The sequence below is a fragment of the Schistocerca gregaria genome, chromosome 2 (assembly GCF_023897955.1).
Source record: "Schistocerca gregaria isolate iqSchGreg1 chromosome 2, iqSchGreg1.2, whole genome shotgun sequence".
Taxonomy (NCBI): domain Eukaryota; kingdom Metazoa; phylum Arthropoda; class Insecta; order Orthoptera; family Acrididae; genus Schistocerca; species Schistocerca gregaria.
The window spans coordinates 1,035,959,613-1,035,980,414 of record NC_064921.1 but is presented as its reverse complement, the minus strand read 5'-3'; the positions used below and the strand labels follow the sequence as shown (position 1 = coordinate 1,035,980,414).

The window sequence follows — 20,802 nt, the reverse complement described above, 5'->3', positions numbered from 1 at the left end:
TGACAGATATCTATATGGAGCATACCATTGTAATCATAAAGCAATTATCTTTCGAATAAAAGACACTAACAAAATATCTAGAACTGTTACACAGATACAGCATTAAAAAAAAAATTGAATTTTGCATCTTCCAAATCATGTTCGCAATATCATCTTTAGAGGCCTGTATCATGGGGTGGGAATTTTTTGAGAAAACAAAAAATATGTGTTTCTTACTTACTCCTTAATTGTAACACAAGCTAAATTCAATAACATCCAAGACTATGAAGGTACACCCCCCCCCCCCCCCCCCCCAGTCTGAAGTGATTCGGGTTACGCTTGCCTTATCAACATTTTTGTTGAAACAGCAGAAACAAATTTAGATGAAATTTTACTCTGGACATTCAGTAAAACTCTATTGGGACTCTATAGATTATAGAACATATTTTTTAGCAGTGGGTTGAGAACCTTATAGGAAATACATAAATCTCATCATTACACTGCCAAAAACAAGTTCATCTACCTTACTTTCTCTCTTTCTTCATCTCCTGCTTATGACTTTGCGTGTATATGTGAACTATTGTTGTTGGTATATATTTCTGTTGATGCAGATGAGAATAATTCTAGCACCGAACTGTTCACAGCAAGTCACTCTCTGTCCTGTCTTCCTATTCATTATGTATCCTAATCCCTTTAACATGTACACTGCTGCTGTTGACTTTACTCTATATTCATCTGGCCTAAAATCAGTATCTTCTATCAATTTCACTTTAGTGTCTCCCACTATATCTAGATTCAAGCTTCGCACTTCAGTTTTCAGATTTATTAGCTTCCTTACCACATTCAGACTCCGAACTGGTTATTCAAGATTTTTCTCAAGATTACCTACCCCCTCGACAGTCCCATCCCAGATATCTGACTCAGGGATTAACCCACAATATTTCGTCACTTTTCAATTATATGCCACATGTCATGTGGACACACATGATGTGTCTTTAATGCTGTAGTTTCCACTGACTTCTGATTCCTCACGCTATTGATCATTGCACCTTTTACAAGCAACTCACAACCTCCTGAGGAAGAGTATGTCTCCATCTGCTCCTGGGCTCTCTTTGACAAAGCTGTCATCAGAATGAGGGTGACTTCTTACAAAGGAAGTCTTTGGCCACCACTGTTAATGATTTTTATTCAAAATTTAAGCAGTGGCTGGGTTTAAACCCAAGACATTTTGATTACTTACCAAAGACACTGTCACTTTATCACGAATCTAGGAATGAATAATCATCTCCTTCACACTCAGATGAGGTGACTACCAGAGAAAACCATCCGTAGTACTTCTATGAACTGTCTTACACAACAGGAGAGTTTCTTCAGAAGACTGACCCAAGCCTTTGTGATGCAGCCACTCTAATCTTGACACTGCCTATCTTGCAGATACATCTGGAAAATTCAACAATCCCCAACAACGCTGCAGAGACAAAAATAATTCATTATGGCTAAAGGCATAATACCATTATGATTTCGTTCATAGCTGTTGTTCAGTTGCAGAGTGTCTTCTTTTCTCCAACTTAAAAGTTAGTTGTCAGCTGCCCTCACCCCCATATACTAGTTGCAACACATTAATCTGTAATCTTCATACACATGATAGAGCTTAAATCACAGGTAAACTGAGGTCAAATATGGATTGGATGATAAACACATTGTTCATTACACAAAAAATAAACAGAGCAACATGACCAAAAATATGCAACGAATAGCAACCAACAGACTGATATGAGCCTTTCCATGGCAAGTGGTCTAGAGGTTCATGCATGACCATCATGGATTTTGATGCCATTGTGTATGAACATTCACACATGTTCCCGACAAACACTGGCACAATTTCAGGATCATCAATACAATACTTAAGTGTTTGGTAACTTTGAGACTAAACCAGAAACTTTTCCCTTTAAAGAAACGAAGCTAGGCCTGCTTGTGTTTTCTAAAGTGAAATATTAATCAGAGAAAGATTTCCTGAGCAAATTTTCATATGGATAATTTGAAGCAAAGTCAGCTGAGGAAACAGACACTTGAAAAATGGTGAAGTTTAGCTTTTCGTATCACTGGAAGTAATAGCAGGATAAACCTGAAACTTTGCAGGAATTAACATACCAATATAAGGTTTTAAAATGTACACTTTCATTCTCATCCTGCTTCCGAACAGTTTAGAAATTCAGAGCAAAATTGACGATTTTAATAAAAATGTAAAAAACAGTTATTTTTTCTAACAATAAAAAAGGCTTCTGCAAACTCTTTTCATTAGAATGACCATTTTCTAAACCATCTAAAACTATATTTGGTTTTCCAATGCGAGCATATGAGGTCCTAAAAAACAACAACGTAGAGGTGCATTGAAAATGGGCCTTTATTCTGCTGGGATTCAAATTACATTTGACATCTTCATTATGTCCTGCAATTGTTTAGTCTCTGGGGAAAGCAATATCAAAAGTATTTACAATTAAAAGTAAGAAAGTACAAATAACTAGAAATATTTCAATAAAAACACAACTCATCGTTACATAATCAGTCAGTTTTTCTGCTAAAACTGCAGAATCAAACTGGCAGTAAAATTTCTGCATAACATCTGCATCACACATATCATATAAATAGTCTTCAGGGTTTACACCACAGTCACATTGTGTTAATTTTGATGAAGTTAATTGCAGTCTCCCTTACATATTTTGGAAAGGAATCAAGCAACAGAGAATTATCTATACTTCTTGTTATTGTTTAATGCTACTATTGTGCTACCATAGTTCTGGTTTAAGGGGACCACATCAAGGTTCAGTAAAAAAAAAACAGATTTTCACTTTTCATCAGAACGTATCTCTGCCTACGTAGATCAACACCTTCAACCCATTACATGCAGTCTCCCACCCTTCATCAAAGACACCAACCACTTTCTCGAACACCTGGGATCCTTACCCAGTCTGCTATCCCCGGAAACCATCCTTGTAACCATTGATGCCACTTCCCTATACACAAGTATTCCGCACGTCCAGGGCCTCACTGCAATGGAGCACTTCCTTTCACGCCAATCACCTGCCACCCTACCTAAAACCTCTTTCCTCATCACCTTAGCCAGCTTCATCCTGACCCACAACTTCTTCACTTTTGAAGGCCAGACATACCAACAATTAAAGGGAACAGCCATGGGTACCAGGATGGCCCCCTCATATGCCAACCTAATTATGGGTCACTTAGAGGAAGCCTTCTTGGTTACCCAAGCCTGCCAACCCAAAGTTTGGTACAGATTTATTGATGACATCTTCATGATATGGACTCACAGTGAAGAACAACACCTGAATTTCCTCTCCAACCTCAACTCCTTTGGTTCCATCAGATTCACCTGGTCCTACTGCAAATCCCATGCCACTTTCCTTGACGTTGACCTCCATCTGTCCAATGGCCAGCTTCACACATCCGTCCACATCAAACCCACCAACAAGCAACAGTACCTCCATTATGACAGCTACCACCCATTCCATATCAAACGGTCCCTTCCCTACAGCCTAGGCCTTCGTGGCAAACGAATCTGCTCAAGTCCTGAATCCCTGAACCATTACACCAACAATCTGAAAACAGCTTTCGCATCCCGCAACTACCCTCCCGACCAGGTACAGAAGCAAATAACCAGAGCCACTTCCTCATCCCCTCAAACCCAGAACCTCTCACAGAAGAACCCCAAAAGTGTCCCACTTGTGACAGGATACTTCCTGGGACTGGACCAGACTCTGAATGTGGCTCTCCAGCAGGGATACGACTTCCTAAAATCCTGTCCCAAAATGAGATCCATCCTTCATTAAATCCTCCCCACTCCACCAAGAGTGTCTTTCCACCGTCCACTTAACCTTCGTAACCTCTTGGTTCATCCCTATGAAATCCCCAAACCACCTTCCCTACCCTCTGGCTCCTACCCTTGTAACCACCTCCGGTGTAAAACCTGTCCTCTGCACCCTCCCACCATCACCTACTCCAGTCCTGTAACCCGGAAGGTGTACACAATCAAAGGCAGAGCCACATGTGAAAGCACCCACGTGATTTACCAGCTGACCTGCCTACACTGTGACGCTTTCTATGTGGGAATGACCAGCAACAAACTGTCCATTTGCATGAATCGACGCAGGCAGACAGTGTTTGTTGGTAATGAGGCTCACCCTGTGGCTAAACATGTCTTGGTGCACGGCCAGCACATCTTGGCACAGTGTTACACCGTCCGGGTTATCTGGATACCTCCCACCAACACCAACCTATCCGAACTCCGGAGATGGGAACTTGCCCTCAGTATATCCTCTCTTCTCGATATCCGCCAGGCCTCAACCCCCATTAATTTCTAGTTGCCGCCACTCATACCTCACCTGTCTCTCAACAACTTCTTTGCCTCTGTACTTCCGCCTCGACTGACATCTCTGCCTGAACTCTTTGCCTTTACAAATGTCTGCTTGTGTCTGTGTGTGTGCGCGAGTGTACACCCGTCCTTTTTTTTCCCCCTAAGGTAAGTCTTTCCGCTCCCGGGATTGGAATGACTCTTTACCCTCTCCCTTAAAACCCACATCCTTTTGTCTTTCCCTCTCCTTCCCCTCTTTCCTGAAGAAGCAACTGTTGGTTGCGAAAGCTAGAAATTTTGTGTGTGTGTTTGATTTATTGTGCCTGTCTACCGGCGTTTTCCCGCTTGGTAAGTCTTGGAATCTTTGTTTTTAATATATTTCATCATATTTTGATAGATTAAGGTTTTATTTAAGTACTCTGAAAAGGATTTTGCTGAAAAAAAATTTTTTTGAGCATTTAAAGAGCATTTTCCAACCACGTGTGTTTATGTGCCACGCCCACTTTTCTGCATATATTTTAGACCTTTATATCCTCTACATTGCACGTTAGTTTTTTTTTTTTTTTTTTTTTTTTTTTTTTTTTTTTTTTTTTCCTCCCAAGAGTGTTGGCTATCCTGGCAATGCAATGGTTGGTATTCTTTTGTTTCTGCTGTTTGTAAACAACACGCTTTCAAACATGTGGTTAGTTTTGTTCAAGTGTGATTGCGAGTAGTTGTTATACTTACGTTTGCAGCGCTTGTTTACGTGTGTTTTGTTGTGTTTATTGAAGATCATGAAACGTAAAGGCATTTGCAAGAAACAACAGTTTAGAGGAAACAAGTTTAGAAAGCTTTCTGTAGTACAAGAGGTTATGTTGCCTGGAAATGATGTATCTAATTGTAATTGTTTAACAAGTGCATCATCAAAGAAGCTCTCACCATTTCAAGAGAGTTACAACAAATTTACTGTAAGTGACAAGGGGTGCAGTAACAATATTATAAAAATCAGAATATTATCAGAGTGTGAGTTTTTATGAGTGCCAGTGGGAGAAAAAGCCTAGCAATTGCTTTGAATTTAATTTGCATTAAATGCTCAGCTGTGATTTCATTTATGAGTTCTTCAAAACCAGATGCAAGTGGCCCTTATGAAATCAATACTAGATTAGTTTATGCCTTACAATCCATTGGCAAGGGCATGGCTACAGGGAGAACATTTTGTTCAGTGATGAACCTACATCAACCACCAAATAAACTTGAAAAACTGACTGCAATATTAGAGAAAGCTGTATGTGAGGTCAGTGAGGAAAGCATGAAACTGGCTGTTAGGGAAGCAGTGGAAGAAAATCTACATCTACATCTACATCCATACTCCACAAGCCACCTGACGGTGTGTGGCGGAGGGTACCCTGAGTACCTCTATCGGTTCTCCCTTCTATTCCAGTCTCGTATTGTACGTGGAAAGAAGAATTGTCGGTATGCTTCTGTGTGGGCTCTAATCTCTCTGATTTTATCCTCATGGTCTCTTTGTGAGATATACGTAGGAGGGAGCAATATACTGCTTGACTCTTCGGTGAAGGTATGTTCTCGAAACTTTAACAAAAGCCCGTACCGAGCTACTGAGCGTCTCTCCTGCAGAGTCTCCCACTGGAGTTTATCTATCATCTGCGTAACGCTTTCGCAATTACTAAATGATCCTGTAACGAAGCGTGCTGCTCTCCGTTGGATCTTCTCTATCTCTTCTATCAACCCCACCTGGCACGGATCCCACACTGCTGAGCAGTATTCAAGCATTGGGCGAACAAGCGTACTGTAACCTACTTCCTTTGTTGTCGGATTGCATTTCTTTAGGATTCTTCCAATGAATCTCAGTCTGGCATCTGCTTTACCGACGATCAACTTTATATGATCATTCCATTTTAAATCACTCCTAATGCGTACTCCCAGATAATTTATGGAATTAACTGCTTCCAGTTGCTGACCTGCTATTTTGTAGCTAAATGATAAGGGACCTATCTTTCTATGTATTCGCATCACATTACACTTGTCTACATTGAGATTCAATTGCCATTCCGTGCACCATGCGTCAATTCGCTGCAGATCCTCCTGCATTTCAGTACAATTTTCCATTGTTGCAACCTCTCGATACACCACAGCATCATCTGCAAAAAGCCTCAGTGAACTTCCAATGTCATCCACCAGGTCATTTATGTATATTGTGAATAGCAACGGTCCTATGACACTCCCCTGCGGCACACCTGAAATCACTCTTACTTCGGAAGACTTCTCTCCATTGAGAATGACATGCTGCGTTCTGTTATCTAGGAACTCCTCAATCCAATCACACAATTGATCTGATAGTCCGTATGCTCTTACTTTGTTCATTAAACAACTGTGGGGAACTGTGTCAAACGCCTTGCAGAAGTCAAGAAACACGGCATCTACCTGCGAACCCGTGTCTAAGGCCCTCTGAGTCTCGTGGACGAATAGCGCGAGCTGGGTTTCACACGACCGTCTTTTTCGAAACCCATGCTGATTCCTACAGAGTAGATTTCTAGTCTCCAGGAAAGTCATTATACTCTAACATAATACGTGTTCCAAAATTCTACAACTGATCGACGTTAGAGATATAGGTCTATAGTTCTGCACATCTGTTCGACGTCCCTTCTTGAAAACGGGGATGACCTGTGCCCTTTTCCAATCCTTTGGAACGCTTCGCTCTTCTAGAGACCTACGGTACACCGCTGCAAGAAGGGGGGCAAGTTCCTTCGCGTACTCTGTGTAAAATCAAACTGGTATCCTATCAGGACCAGCGGCCTTTCCTCTTTTGAGTGATTTTAATTGTTTCTCTATCCCTCTGTCGTCTATTTCGATATCTACCATTATGTCAACTGTGCGACAATCTAGAGAAGGAAGCACAGTGCAGTCTTCCTCTGTGAAACAGCTTTGGAAGAAGACATTTAGTATTTCGGCCTTTAGTCTGTCATCCTCTGTTTCAGTACCATGGTGGATGTTCGGATATTGCAGTTGCACTTGATGGAAGTTGTCAGAAAAAGAGGACACTCGTCTCTGAATGGAGTAGTGACTACCACAAGTGTAGACACCGGTAAAGTGTTAGATGTGGAGATAATGTCTAAATATTGCAAATGTGTAAAGTCAATGAACAAAAAGAACACAACTGTGTGGCTAATTTTAGAGGAACAAGTGGCAGTATTGAAGTTCATGGAGTACAACAAATATTTCATCGCTCCGTAGAAATCAGAAGTGTACGGTACACAAATATTTGTGTGATGGTGACAGTAAGGTGTACAACAATGTGGTGAACTCTAAGCCATATGGAGATGCCATTAATAGCAAAACAGAATGTGTAAGCCATGTTCAAAAACGTTTGGGAACAAGGCTGAGAAAACTAACTGTTGGTATCAGAGGAAAAAAATTAGAAGATGGAAAATTGTTGACCAGACAGGGTCGGTTAACTAAAACTGAAACAGAAAACTTGCAGGTATGCTATAGGCAGGCAATAAGGAGAATCTGGAGGCAATGAAGAGAGATGTTTGGGCCATATTCTTCCAAAGTCCTCTACTGATGATAAGCCATGTCATGGATTGTGTCCATTAGGAGAAAATTCATGGTGCAAATACAATAGGGCTCAGGCAACTGGAGAACTTTATTCTCACCAGCACTATGTTCCTGCTGCTGTTATTACAGCAACTAAACCTATTTTTAGAGACTTAGCTCATCCTGACTTTCTAAGGAAATGTTTGCATGGGCAGACACACAACCCAAATGAATGTTTCAACAGCTTAATGGGGAACTGCCTTCCTAAAACTGTATTTGTAGGCATGCATCCAATGAAACTAGCAGTTCATGATGCTGTTATTACATTCAATTGTGGTAATATTGGAAAATGTTGGGTACTGAAAAAGTTGGGAATTAATCCTGGTGAAAATATGATCAATGGGCTGCAACATTGCGATAAAATGAGGACAGCCAATGCAGACAGATCTGTATCAAATATGGCCAAGAAAGCAAGACAAACATCTGGGAAGGTGAAAAGGAAGCTGGAAGACTTCCTATGGCCAAAGAAGGGCCATCATATACAGCAGGACAGTTTTAATTAACTGTAAGTAACAAATTTCAGAAGTTTTTTCTTTAAAGTCAATTTTCCACAAACTAAATTTTCAGTACAAATGGCCCATTATATCAAAAGCTATCATAGATAAATGAAAGAAATTTTCAGGGACTCTGCATAACATACAAAGCCACCTCTGGTATTACGTTCATTAATATTCCCTCATTAGGAAGTTCGCAAAATTTAAAAAAATCTGCAAAAAAATTTTAATATTTTTTGTTAATAAATTTAGAACAGTATTTCTTCAAAACTATAACATGGATAAAGTATATTTTATTACAGTTGACTATTAGCATCATGTAACACAGCAAAAATATTACGGTCCTGAATCTTTTTTTTTTTTTTTTCCAGAAATGGGTCAAATACTTGCCTAAATTAACATGGGTCAGATAGGCAGGTTGTGGTCGCCTTAAGCATAGTGAGCATAGTTTCCTGTTTATGTGGAAAATTTAGTTTACTGATGAAAACTTGTATAAATGTGTTACTATGGTCTGTGGTAACTTAACCACTACTGGTTCCACTTAATAGTAAGAAAACCAGCACCCCTATTGCGTTGGGAGGCCATGCCTGATATCTGTGCAACAGCAGCCGCAGTTGCATTTACTAACGTAGTATCCTAAGCCTTATGACACATTTTTATAATAGTCAGTGGCCAAAGCAAGAAGAAGTCTCTTTTAGGATCCTAAGCTTGTGTTTACTTTGAGTTACTCGAATTTTCTTACAGTGTTCATTAATTAGCAGCAGAATGTCATGAGGAAGATTATATTGTCAGCCAGATGATGTCACTGGTGGGATTGTTTGGAAGAAATTTTAATTTGACACAACTCAAAATATTACACTTTTCAAATATAATCACCTCAAATCACTAGAGCCAGAAAAAAGAGAAACTATTCTTTTTATTAACTATCTTATACCATTTCATACTGATGGAGGTTAGGACCAGCAACTTGGGTATTAAATATTTTTATTTTTATTCCAATACCAGTCACAGTTAAAATAATATTTATTTCTTTGTGGTGACTAGTTTCAGACCATCACATCCATTTCAAATCATAGCTTTAGACTTTAAGTGTAATCATACAGTCCATGAATGTATATGTGAGTAATCAAACGTTCCCTATTTGTCACTACAAAACATAACATGAATACAAAATATTACACTTCATATGCGTATAGACCATGATTTCTTTCCATTCGAACACAACATGTAAGGCTATGATTTGAAAATGAATATGATAGTCTGAAACTAGGGGTCAAAGGAGGCGTCCGATCCCACCTGTCAGCTTTGACCCATGACGTAAGGGTGTTGTGTTGTGTGAGGTCATGACGGCGCGAAGTTAAGTTTATGACTGTGTTATGTTTATAGATGTCATCTTGTTGCGGTTGGTTGGGTCCACTCATGGTATTGTATCATCTGCGTGTTATGTGGTGTATTGGGTTCATTTTGGTGTCAGTGCTTGAAGTGTGCATTTATCGGTCGTGACTGTTATAGAAGAATGGAAATTAGTTTCAGTAAGTTAAGAATTACGTATCCATTGTGTTTATGTTATTGCGGTGTCGTTTGATATTATTGGTTTTCTGTTTGTCGTGCGTTAAGTCGTATAATTCAATCTGTGGCTTCTTTTATTAGGTATGGATATGACTTCTAAGGTTAATAGTGCGCGTCTGCGAATGGAAAAGGGGGACGACATGTTGTCTGTCATTAAGTTTCTGCAACTTTTTGGTCTTTCGACGGAGATACTGAAATGCGGTGTATGCAAGCAGAATACGCACGTTCAGGGTTAGTGTGCAGCACCAGAACTTTTTTTTTACAGTAAGTAGTCATCGTTTTGCGTCTATTATTCACATGTTATGATTATTGATGGGCTTTTTATGTGTTGTTGTGTCAGTGTTATTTACTGCATGTGTTGGTCGTTGATGTTTTGGTATCGGCACTTGTGGTTGATTTGTGTGCCTTAGAGGAAGTGCTTTATTTTTTTTTTATCGTCAGTTGTATTTGAGCTGTGTAGGTCATGGGAATTGACTGATCCTAATTTGTCGTCGTACCTATGTACATTTTCGTATCTTGAGTTGCTGTTGACGTACATAGGTCAAGGAAAGTGTCCGATTCCAATATTTGTTGTTTTTGGTGTTGGCTTTGTGGTATTGATAGTTGTGGTGTGACTATAATTTTTGTAGTAGTTGGTTTTTATTTTGTGGTATCGACAATTGCGGTTGAGCTATGTAGGTGAACGGAAGTGACCGATTCCTTTCCATATTGTAAGTGTAGCGGAATTTGGAAATTTTGTGTTTTTATGCCATCATTTTGTATGGTTTGGGATCATTGTGTGTGTCTGTTTGTGTTTATATTCAGTTTGTCCCCACCTGAACACCATCAATTTCCCGCTCTGGTCCTGTTAGTTTGATTGTATTTTTGGAGAGAGATGTTTGTTGGTTTTATATGTATTTTCATGTTTGTTGTAATGTTTATGTAATGATGTCGTAGGTGATATATTGTAGATGTTGAGAATGGTAGTTACTGTCATACTGATGAAGTCTTTGGTCAAAGCAAACTGGTGGAATTGGACGTTTCTGTAAGCCCGAAACTAGTCACCACAAAGAAATGATTGCAATCAAAACAGTGACAGAAACTAGAAAACAATAAAAAAGAAAGAATTTTGTAGAGCTGAATATTGTAGATATGTCTATCTAAAATAAATCCCTTATGTCCAGTTTTTCTGACTCAAGCTCATTCCACAGTTGTGAGGAATTTTGATATTATCTTCCACAGAGTGTTAAACAGTTGTAGAACATCATAAAAAATGCCAGATTTCATAAATACCAACAGACTAAGGACCCATTTTCAATGCACCTCCACCTTGTGGTTTTTCAGGGTCTTATAAAACTTGCTTTGCGAAACCAAATATAGTTTTCTCAGTGGCTTAGAAGATGGCCTTTATAATGAAAATAATTTAAAAGAGTTTACAGAAGATTCTTTTTTTGTAAAATTGAGCAAAAATAACCAGTTTTGGCAGTTTTAATAAAAATGTCAAATTTGCCTTCAATTTGTTAACTATTAGGTGACAGTATGAGGATGAGATTTTTACATTCTAAGAGCTTGTACTGTGGTACCAAGTTGTTATGTGCAAAGTTCCAGGTTTATCACACAATTTCTTTTAGAGCTATAAAAGGCTAAATTTCACTTTTTTTTTCAAGCATCTACTTTCTCAGTATAGTTTGCTTCAAATCATTGATATGAAAACCGCTCAGGAATTTTTTTTATTATCCTATGTAAAAGAGCACAAAAAGTTGTACAAGACGGCCTAGTTTTGTTTCTTTCAAGACAATATTGCCAGAAATAGTAAGTCTCAAAGTTGCCGAAAACTCACAAGTTTCTATTCACTGGAAGTATTAACCTGGTGAAAGTAAAAATTTACCAACGTTCATTACAAACATGTGTGAATGTTCATACACAATTTCAGCAAAATACATGATGCTCATGTGGTAACTTTTCTCAAGATTAGACCAGTTGGGATGGAATGGCCTATACACTATTTGCAATGTAAGTCCTTTGGTTGCTCTTCATCCTATATATTATGTAGTTTTGCAATGTGACACTATTTATTCTGTCTTTAAGAAAGAGCCATATTTGATGTCAGCGTACCTATGTTTGAAGACTTTTTCTGAAGGTAACAGATTAAGCCTACTGTGATGAAACTGGGAAAGTAAAAAGAAGTGCAGCTGATGATTGATTCTTTTATATATATATCACCGAAACTATTACAATCCAGCCTAATGAAGACCTCATGCGATACCAAAGATGTCTTTCAGTATAATAAACAAAGACATCTTTGGTGTCGCATGAGGTCTTCATTAGGCTGGAGTGTAATAGTTTCGGTGAGAGCTGCCACATCCAAGAAATGTATGAAGTCTCAGTTGGGTTGAAATACAGATCTATAGCATAGCCTGATGTGTAGGTCAGGTCGTTGTGAGTTTCTGAAGCCAATGAACGTAATGTCATGAGAATAACCAACTATAGTTATGAACTATGGACCTTGCCGTTGGTGGGGATGCTTGCATGTCTCAGCGAGACAGATAGCCGTACCGTAGGTGCAACCACAATGGAGGGTTATCTGTTGAGAGGCCAGACAAACGTGTGGTTCCTGAAGAGGGGCAGCAGCATTTTCAGTAGTTGCAGGGGCAACAGTCTGAATGATTGATTGATCTAGCCTTTTAACGCTAACCAAAAAGGCCTTGCTGTGCTGGTACTGTGAATGGCTGAAAGCAAGGAGAAACTGCATCCGTAATTATTCCCAAGGCCATGCACCTTTACTGTATGGTTAAATGATGATGGCATCCTCTTGGATAAAATATTCCGGAGGTACAATAGTCCCCCATTCGGATCTCCGGGCGGGCGGGAACTACTCAGAAGGACGTCATTATTAGGACAAATAAAACTGGCGTTCTACGGATCGGAGCGTGGAATGTCAGATCCCTTAATCTGGCAGGTAGGTTAGAAAATTTAAAAAGGGAAATGGGTAGGTTAAAATTAGATATAGTGGGAATTAGTGAAGTTCAGTGGCAGGAGGAACAAGACTTTTGGTCAGGTGAATACAGGGTTATAAATACAAAATCAAATAGGGGGTAATGCAGGAGTAGGTTTAATAATGAATTTTTTAAAAAATAGGAGTGCGGGTAAGCTACTACAAAGAGCATAGTAAACGCATTATTGTGGTCAAGATAGACACAGAGCCCACACCTACCACAGTTGTACAAGTTTATATGCCAACTAACTCCGCAGATGACGAAGAGATTGATAAAATGTATGATGAGATAAAAGAAATTATTCAGATAGTGAAGGGACATGAAAATTTAATAGCCATGGGTGACCGGTATTTGGTAGTAGGAAAAGGAAGAGAAGGAAACATAGGTGAATATGGAATGGGGGTAAGAAATGAAAAGACGAAGCCGCCTGGTAGAATTTTGCACAGAGCATAACTTAATCATAGCTAACACTTGGTTCAAGAATCATGAAAGAAGGTTGTATACATGAAAAAGGCCCGGAGATACTGGAAGGTTTCAGATAGCTTATATAATGGTAAGACAGAGATTTAGGAAACAGATTTTAAATTGTAAGACATTTCCAGGGGCAGATGTGGACTCTGACTAGAATCTGTTGGTTATGACCTATAGATTAAAACTGCAAAAATATGGGAATTTAAGGAGATGGGACCTGGATAAATGGACAGAACCAGAGGTTGTACAGAGTTTCAGGAAAAGCATTAGGGAACGACTGACAGGAATGGGGGAAAGAGATACAGTAAAAGAATGGGTAGCTTTGAGGGATGAAATAGTGAAGGCAACAGAGGATAAAGTAGGTAAAATGACGAGGGCTAGGAGAAATCCTTGGATAATAGAACAAATATTGAATTTAAATAATTAATGAAAAATCTCATATAAAGATGTGAAACCAATACGAACAAAGAGATAGAGGGGCTGGCCAGTACTTACCTCAGCTCAGTACAGCTGATAGATACACAAAAAACAACCGAAAATTTATGTTCCTAGCTTTCGGAATAAATGTTCCTTCATCAGGAAGGAGAGAGGGGAAAGAAAGAGAAGAAGGGAAAGTGGATTTAGTTACTCACTACCCAGGTTATGAAGCAACAGGGAAAGGAAAACAGGGAGGGTAGCAAGGATGGAGGCATGGCTGTCAGAGGGGAGCCAAAGATATTCTATTGTAAGTACTGTGCCAGCTTCAAACCAAAGAGGATGAATACAGAAGTAAAGAGGTATATAGTATAAAGATGTAGGATGAGAAGATGCATGAATGGCTAAAGAGGAAAGGGAAAGAGGAGAAGACTGAAGAGTAAAAGGGGAGTGAGGTTGTTTAACGTAGGTACAGTCCAGGGGGATGGCGCGATCTTTTTTTTTGCTATTCGCTATCTCTGTTTTTGAGCAACGTGTGTTCTTTTCCCCTGATTTGGACATACTTGCATGGTCTGGTCAGCTTTTGCCATATTTTTCTTATTTAGTGGTCTTCCTTTGATTTTGAACATTACCAACACAATTTCTTTCTTCTCGTCCTTCCTTCCGTGTTTTATTCCTTCTTATGATTACTATTTTAATTTACCACCCAACACCAGTCCCTCTGAACTGCGCAGATGGGAACTTGCACTCCAACACATCCTTTCATCCCGCCATCCCCCTGGACCGAACCTACGTTAAACAACCTCACTCCCATTTACTCTTCAGTCTTCTCCTCTTTCATACTATATACCTCTTTACTTCTGTATTCATCCTCTTTGGTTTGAAGCTGGCACAGTACTTACAATAGAATATCTTTGGCTTCCCTCTGACAGCCACGCCTCCATCCTCGCTACCCTCCCTGTTTTCCTTTACCTGTTGCTTCATAACCTGGGTTGTGAGTAACTATATCCACTTTCCCTTCTTGTCTTTCTTTCCCCTCTCTCCTCCCTGACGAAGGAACATTTATTCCGAAAGCTAGGAACGTAAAAGTTCGGTTGTTTTTTGTTTATCTATCGGCTGTACTGAGCTGAGGTAAGTACTGGCCAGCAACTCTATCTCTTTATTAGCATTTGTTTCAAATATTGAATTTAACTGATGAAAGGAATACAAACGACTCGAAAGATGAGATCGGCAGGAAGTGCAAAATGGCTACACAGGTATGGCTAGAGGACAAATGTAAGGACGTAGAGGCATCTCACTAAGGGGTAAGATATGTACTGCTTGCAGGAAAATGAAAGAGACCTTTAGAGAAAAGAGAACCAATTGTATGAATATCAAGAGCTCAGAGGGAAACCCAGTTCTAAGCAAAGAAGGGAAAGCAGGAAGAGAATATAGAGGGTCTGTACAAGGGTTATGTACTTGAGGACAGTATTATGGAAATGGAAGAGGGTGTAGAGGAAGATGAAATGGCTCCTTCAAACTCTGAAGGTGGCAGGGGTAAAATACAGGGAGTGAAAGGCTATTTACAATTTGTACAGAAACCAGACGACAGTTATAAGAGTCGAGGGACATGAAAGGGAAGCAGGAGTTGGGAAGGAAGTGAGACAGGGTTGTAGCTCTTCCCGATGTTATTCAATCTGTATAATGAGCAAGCAGTAAAGGAAACAAAAGAAAAATTCGGAGTAGGAAATAAAATTCATGGAGAAGAAATAAAAACTTTGAGGTTTGTTGATGACACTGTAATTCTGTCAGAGACAGCAAAGGAGCTGGAAGAGCAGTTGAACGGAATGGACAGTGTCTTGAAAGGAGGATATAAAATGAACATAAACAAAAGCAAAAGAAGGATAATGGAATGTAGTCGAATTAAATTGAATGATGCTGAGGGAATTAGATTAGGAAATGAGACACTTAAAAGTAGTAAGTGAGCTTTGCTATTTGGGGAGCAAAATAACTGATGATGGTCGAAGGAGAGAGGATATCAAATGTAGACTGGCAATGGCAAGGAAAGTGTTTTGGAAGAAGAGAAATTTGTTAACATCGAGTATAGATTTAAGTGTCAGGAAGTCGTTCCTGAAAGTATTTATATGGAGCGTAGCCATATACGGAAGTGAAACATGGACGATGAATGGTTTGAACAAGAAGAGAATAGAAGCTTTCGAAATATGGTGCTACAGAAGAATGCTAAAAATTAGATGGGTAGATCACATAACTAATGAGGAGGTATTGAATAGAATTGGAGAGAAGAGGAGTTTGTGGCACAACTTAACTAGAAGAAGGGATCGGTTGGTAGGACATGTTCTGAGGCATCAAGGGATCACCAGTTTAGTATCGGACAGCAGCGTGCAGGGTAAGAATCCCAGAAGGAGACCAAGAGGTGAATACAATAAGCATATTCTGAAGGATGTAGGTTGCAGTAGATACTGGGAGATGAAGAAGCTTGCACATGATACAGTAGCATGTAGAGCTGCATCAAACCAGTCTCTGGACCGAAGACCACAACAACAGTTATTATGGTACCTTTTATATGCATACTGGAATTTGCGAGCACAAGTTTGGACTGGGGAAGGAAACTGGCAATGTTGTCATGAAAGAACTATCCCTGTATTGACCTTAAGCCATTTTGGAAATGTGCTGTAAACATGACTGGCTGGCTGGGTTGAGAACTGAACCCCATTCCTTCTGATTAAGCATCCAGTCAGTATTGCACCACTAAGATGTAATGGGAATGCTAAAAGGCATATCAACAGTCAAATAGCCTATAAGAAAATGACAGGGAGAACATCTGACTTTATCTGATCATTGTGTTTAGTTGTGACTGCAACAGTGTGCTGCTTTACTAGTGAGTTAACTATTTTGAGTATTGGGTGGTTGTGTGTTCATGTACGTGTTAAGTACTATTAGTGTTGCATATATTTTATGCTCTAAAATGTAACTCTCCTTTTGGGAAGATATGATTAGCACTATCAAGCTTTTGCAGGGTTTCAGCTTTATTTCCGAGTATGTTCATTGTCACATTTGTCATGAACACATGAAGTTGACTAGAGTCCCACCTCCTCGGACCACGGACATCTATATTTGGTGGTGTTGCTGTTATAACACATGTCGATCTATATGTATAGGGACTTATTCTGGTTTATTTAGTTTTTAATGCATTATGTATATTATTTTTCTTCTGGTTTACAGTTTTTATTTTTGCATTTATTTTATTTCATTAAGAGAAACTCGTGGGTTTTGGGGCTTTCAAGTTGTGTGATGGCTTCACACATCAAGCACTCCAGTTAAGATATGTATATGAAGTGCAATTTGCAATACCTCGTTTTTGTGTTGCGTGTGTTCTAGGTACTGATGAGTTCGGTTTGAGCCACATCAGGGCAAGTGAAATTTGTGATTCCAAGTTTCTGACTTGGCTGTACGTGACCAGTATCGATGGCTTTGTTTGAGCTACACAGGTCATTTGAAATGTACAATTCCTACTGTTTCGTTTTCGTAGCAATGTGTTGAATGGTGAGCATTTTTCTTTCTTTTGAGGATAATATTTGTTTGGATGGTTGTAAGCATCATGTATTACGTGTGTCCCGCCCTAAAGCCTCTACTTCCCATAGTTGTCCTGGTACTTTCATTTCATTGCTGGAGCAAAATATTTCATCTTGTTTTTATTTCTGTATGTGGTTGTGTGTAGTTAAATTATGGCCACCACATTTTATATAATGGAAATGGGAGTGTCTGCCATCTTCATGATGCCATGGGTCAAAGCAGATGTGTGGAATTGGATGTTTCCCTATGCCCAATAGACTCTACACAATACCAAAAATTGCAGAAGCAAACACAAAGTGCGGTCCACACATTGCCATATTGACATGTGAAGTAAGTGTTAGAAACAACCAACAAGGAATCAGCTATGCTACAGATCAGTCTGACAAAACAATAAAGATTTTGGCTAGGATGTAATGCTGGATCCTCGCCTGAAGTCTTGGTTGTGGTGACAGACTGATGTGTAGCACATGCTGGTGTTAGAAGACGATAATCTGGTTCAGAATTTGCTAAGCCAACCAACGTAATGCCGAACAAACAGGTTTACTTTTAGCATAGTCCAATGTCTACATTTGTGCCATATTTAAAAGCGACTTTGACACATTTAACGCACTTCTCACAATGAAAACTAAAACTGCAAGGGAAATCAAGAAAAGTACATTGGGAAATGAAGTATCCAATGAGTATTTTGATGCACTGTATGTACACAAACTGCTGAAAACACATTCGAGGGTCCACTACGTAACCTTTAGCAATACTCCTTATTCACATTTCTTGGCCTTCTCAACTCACTACCACATTATGAACTTTCATCCTAACAGGGCTACATAACAGATCACTAAAGATATCAGACAAGGGGCCTATGACCTGAATCCCACAACTGTCAAAATACCACTACCCTCCTCACTAGAAAAACCAGGAGCTATTCCACCCAAGAATAAAATATGTCATGGAACACTCACAGTCCGCAAAAATAAAAATGACACAATACATGTTTTCAGCAGTCCTTGACAACATGACCTAGATTCTCTCTTTGTCTTGACCTCTGTGTTGTTTAGATAAACAAAAGAGAGTGAAAGAGAGGGAGTGGGGGGGGGGGGGGGGGGGGGAGAGAGAGAGAGAGAGAGAGAGAGAGAGAGAGAGAGAGAGAGAGAGAGAGAGAGAGAGAGAGACTGACCTCCATTTCATGCACATCTTACACACCAGCAAAATAACCACTGAAGTACACCTGGATCGGTATAACAAAGTGACAGAGCTAGGCATAGATTTGTCAGTCGGCATCACCCACATGCACAATATAGTTGTAGTAGCAACACATGTGCAACTCCATGACACTAAATCTACGTTCATAATAGTGACGGTAACCAGCACCTGTTGTAAAGTGTAGTACGACTGTACAGAACAGTAACCAAGCTTGTTCTCTAACTGGTGGTTGCTATGGTGGATCACTTACTTTTCTGCTCAAACACTAGGGCCAGTAAACTAAGTAAAATAACTGGGTCATGAATCATCACCGCTTCTGAGTTAACTGACAAGTTATTACCTCCAACAAGTTTTAAATATCTATTCGCAGCTCTTTTGTAGATTTAAATGTAATAGCTTAAGTGCAGTGCCAATTAGGTAAACCTTGTTGATAACTTTGTAGTAACCATATCATGAAGTGGCATAAACAACAATTTATGAGGCATTCACAGCAGTTTGCGTTTTGGGTAACACATTGAAATACAAATAGAAAAACACGAAAGGCCACTTAAATTTCTGTCATAATGTTGTCACAGGAAAAGGCAAGTAAGAAATACCAGTCCCATATTATATTTGGTACTAGACACAATCATGAGCCTTTTAGATATCATTCACTAAATGATTATATCAAGAATCATCAAAAATTGTTATAGGCCAAGACGACATTGCATCAATGATGAAAATAAAAAAAATGTAAATAAATGTGCAGTTTTCCGTTTAAGATATTACTCTTATTTAAACAATGAATATCTGAAGAGATGTAATAGATGATACTCAACGGCCTTGCAATAACTAAAAGAATTTGAAGTTATAAACAAAACCACAACAGGTAAGCTACCTTCACTTCATTACATTTCACGAAAACTTACTTCTTTCTATGCCAGCAATATTGTCACTGCACGAAATAATGGTACAGACCTATCATTTATAGAAAAATATTCTAAATTAACCAAGCAAAATATAAGTGTATAGTCTAATTATGCACATGCAATATTAAGTGGGCATGTCTCAAAGCGTTAATAAATGCTGTCAGTTAAAATACTATGTTGCTGCTACATGTAAAGGAAAAGGAAGTTATGAAACTGATTAAATGTGAGACTATGTAATAAAGAGTTCAAGGTATGAGTTATAACAGAAATACGAAGAAATAATCTACGTACGAGTTACTTTCAAGCAACGTGACAAGGTGTTAATGCTGTCACTCACGCTATATTCTGAGGGGATTGCTATCCTTAATGCAATACATCGTGCATTACAGTGATGCTTGGCATAAGCTCGGTAAGACTTACGAATGTTCAACATGCAAAATATGTTTCGTACGCATCTTTACCATGTTGAAACACGCAGGTCAGCAGTCTAATGTTATTTCGAAGAACTTCACACTTGAATTGAACATATATATTTTTTCGTGTGAGGCTGCACAAAATCACAAAAGTCACTCGAAAATAAGTTTGCTATTAACTATGGCTTCGGTGAAGCACCTAGTACACTAATATTACCGAATAAACGTCCGTCCCATGTAAGTTCCAAGTTCACACACACGATATCAGTTGCCTTCCAAGATGATAATTAACGTATAACAACACTACACTTATTTCAATTACACAAAAATTTATTGATTTTCTCATTACCTTGCAATGACGAACATACACAAAACCACTGACGTCACAAAACAACAACGCCAATCAAATCATTACTAGATATTGACTCACACGTAAACATTTCGTAAGTATGAAATCAAATAACAAGAGTTCATAATACTTTAAAACGTTGTCTGTCGAAACACACTTTTCTTTCCACTGATACGAATAACGCAATAAAAGTTGAAATTCAGTTTCCTACCAAAGACATCATTTGCTCCCGGTTATACAATCTCTGGTTCCGGTTCAACAGCTACATATACAATATTCGCTTCAGTTCATAAAAAAAAACTAGTAGTGCTTAGTTTTCATGAGTATTTCTGGAAAATATGTTATTTGATTGTCACTCAGCATCTAACAGCATGCAGAGCTGTGGTTTCAAGTAAGACTTTCCAAAAAATATGCCAGCGACGATTCTATACGGAAAAACTTTTGGAGCAAAGTTGATTCCTAATTGCTCCAAATATGAACAGTGAGATTTGCGGAAT

General features: G+C 39.0%; 1 protein-coding gene across 9 annotated transcripts in view; it reads right to left on the bottom strand.

Annotated features, from left to right (window-relative positions):
- LOC126335556 (E3 ubiquitin-protein ligase RBBP6) overlaps positions 1-20,540 on the bottom strand; it is a 356,043-nt gene extending 335,503 nt beyond the window's left edge. For 2 of the 9 annotated variants that reach the window (XM_049998961.1, XM_049998967.1), the window contains exon 1: positions 20,306-20,540. The gene's annotated coding sequence lies outside the window, so the exon portion shown is untranslated. Of the gene's footprint in view, positions 1-20,004 lie in introns of all 9 variants that reach the window. The other 7 variants (XM_049998964.1, XM_049998970.1, XM_049998960.1 and 4 more) reach the window with 5 other exon arrangements.
- Between the last annotated feature and the right edge of the window lie 262 nt (positions 20,541-20,802).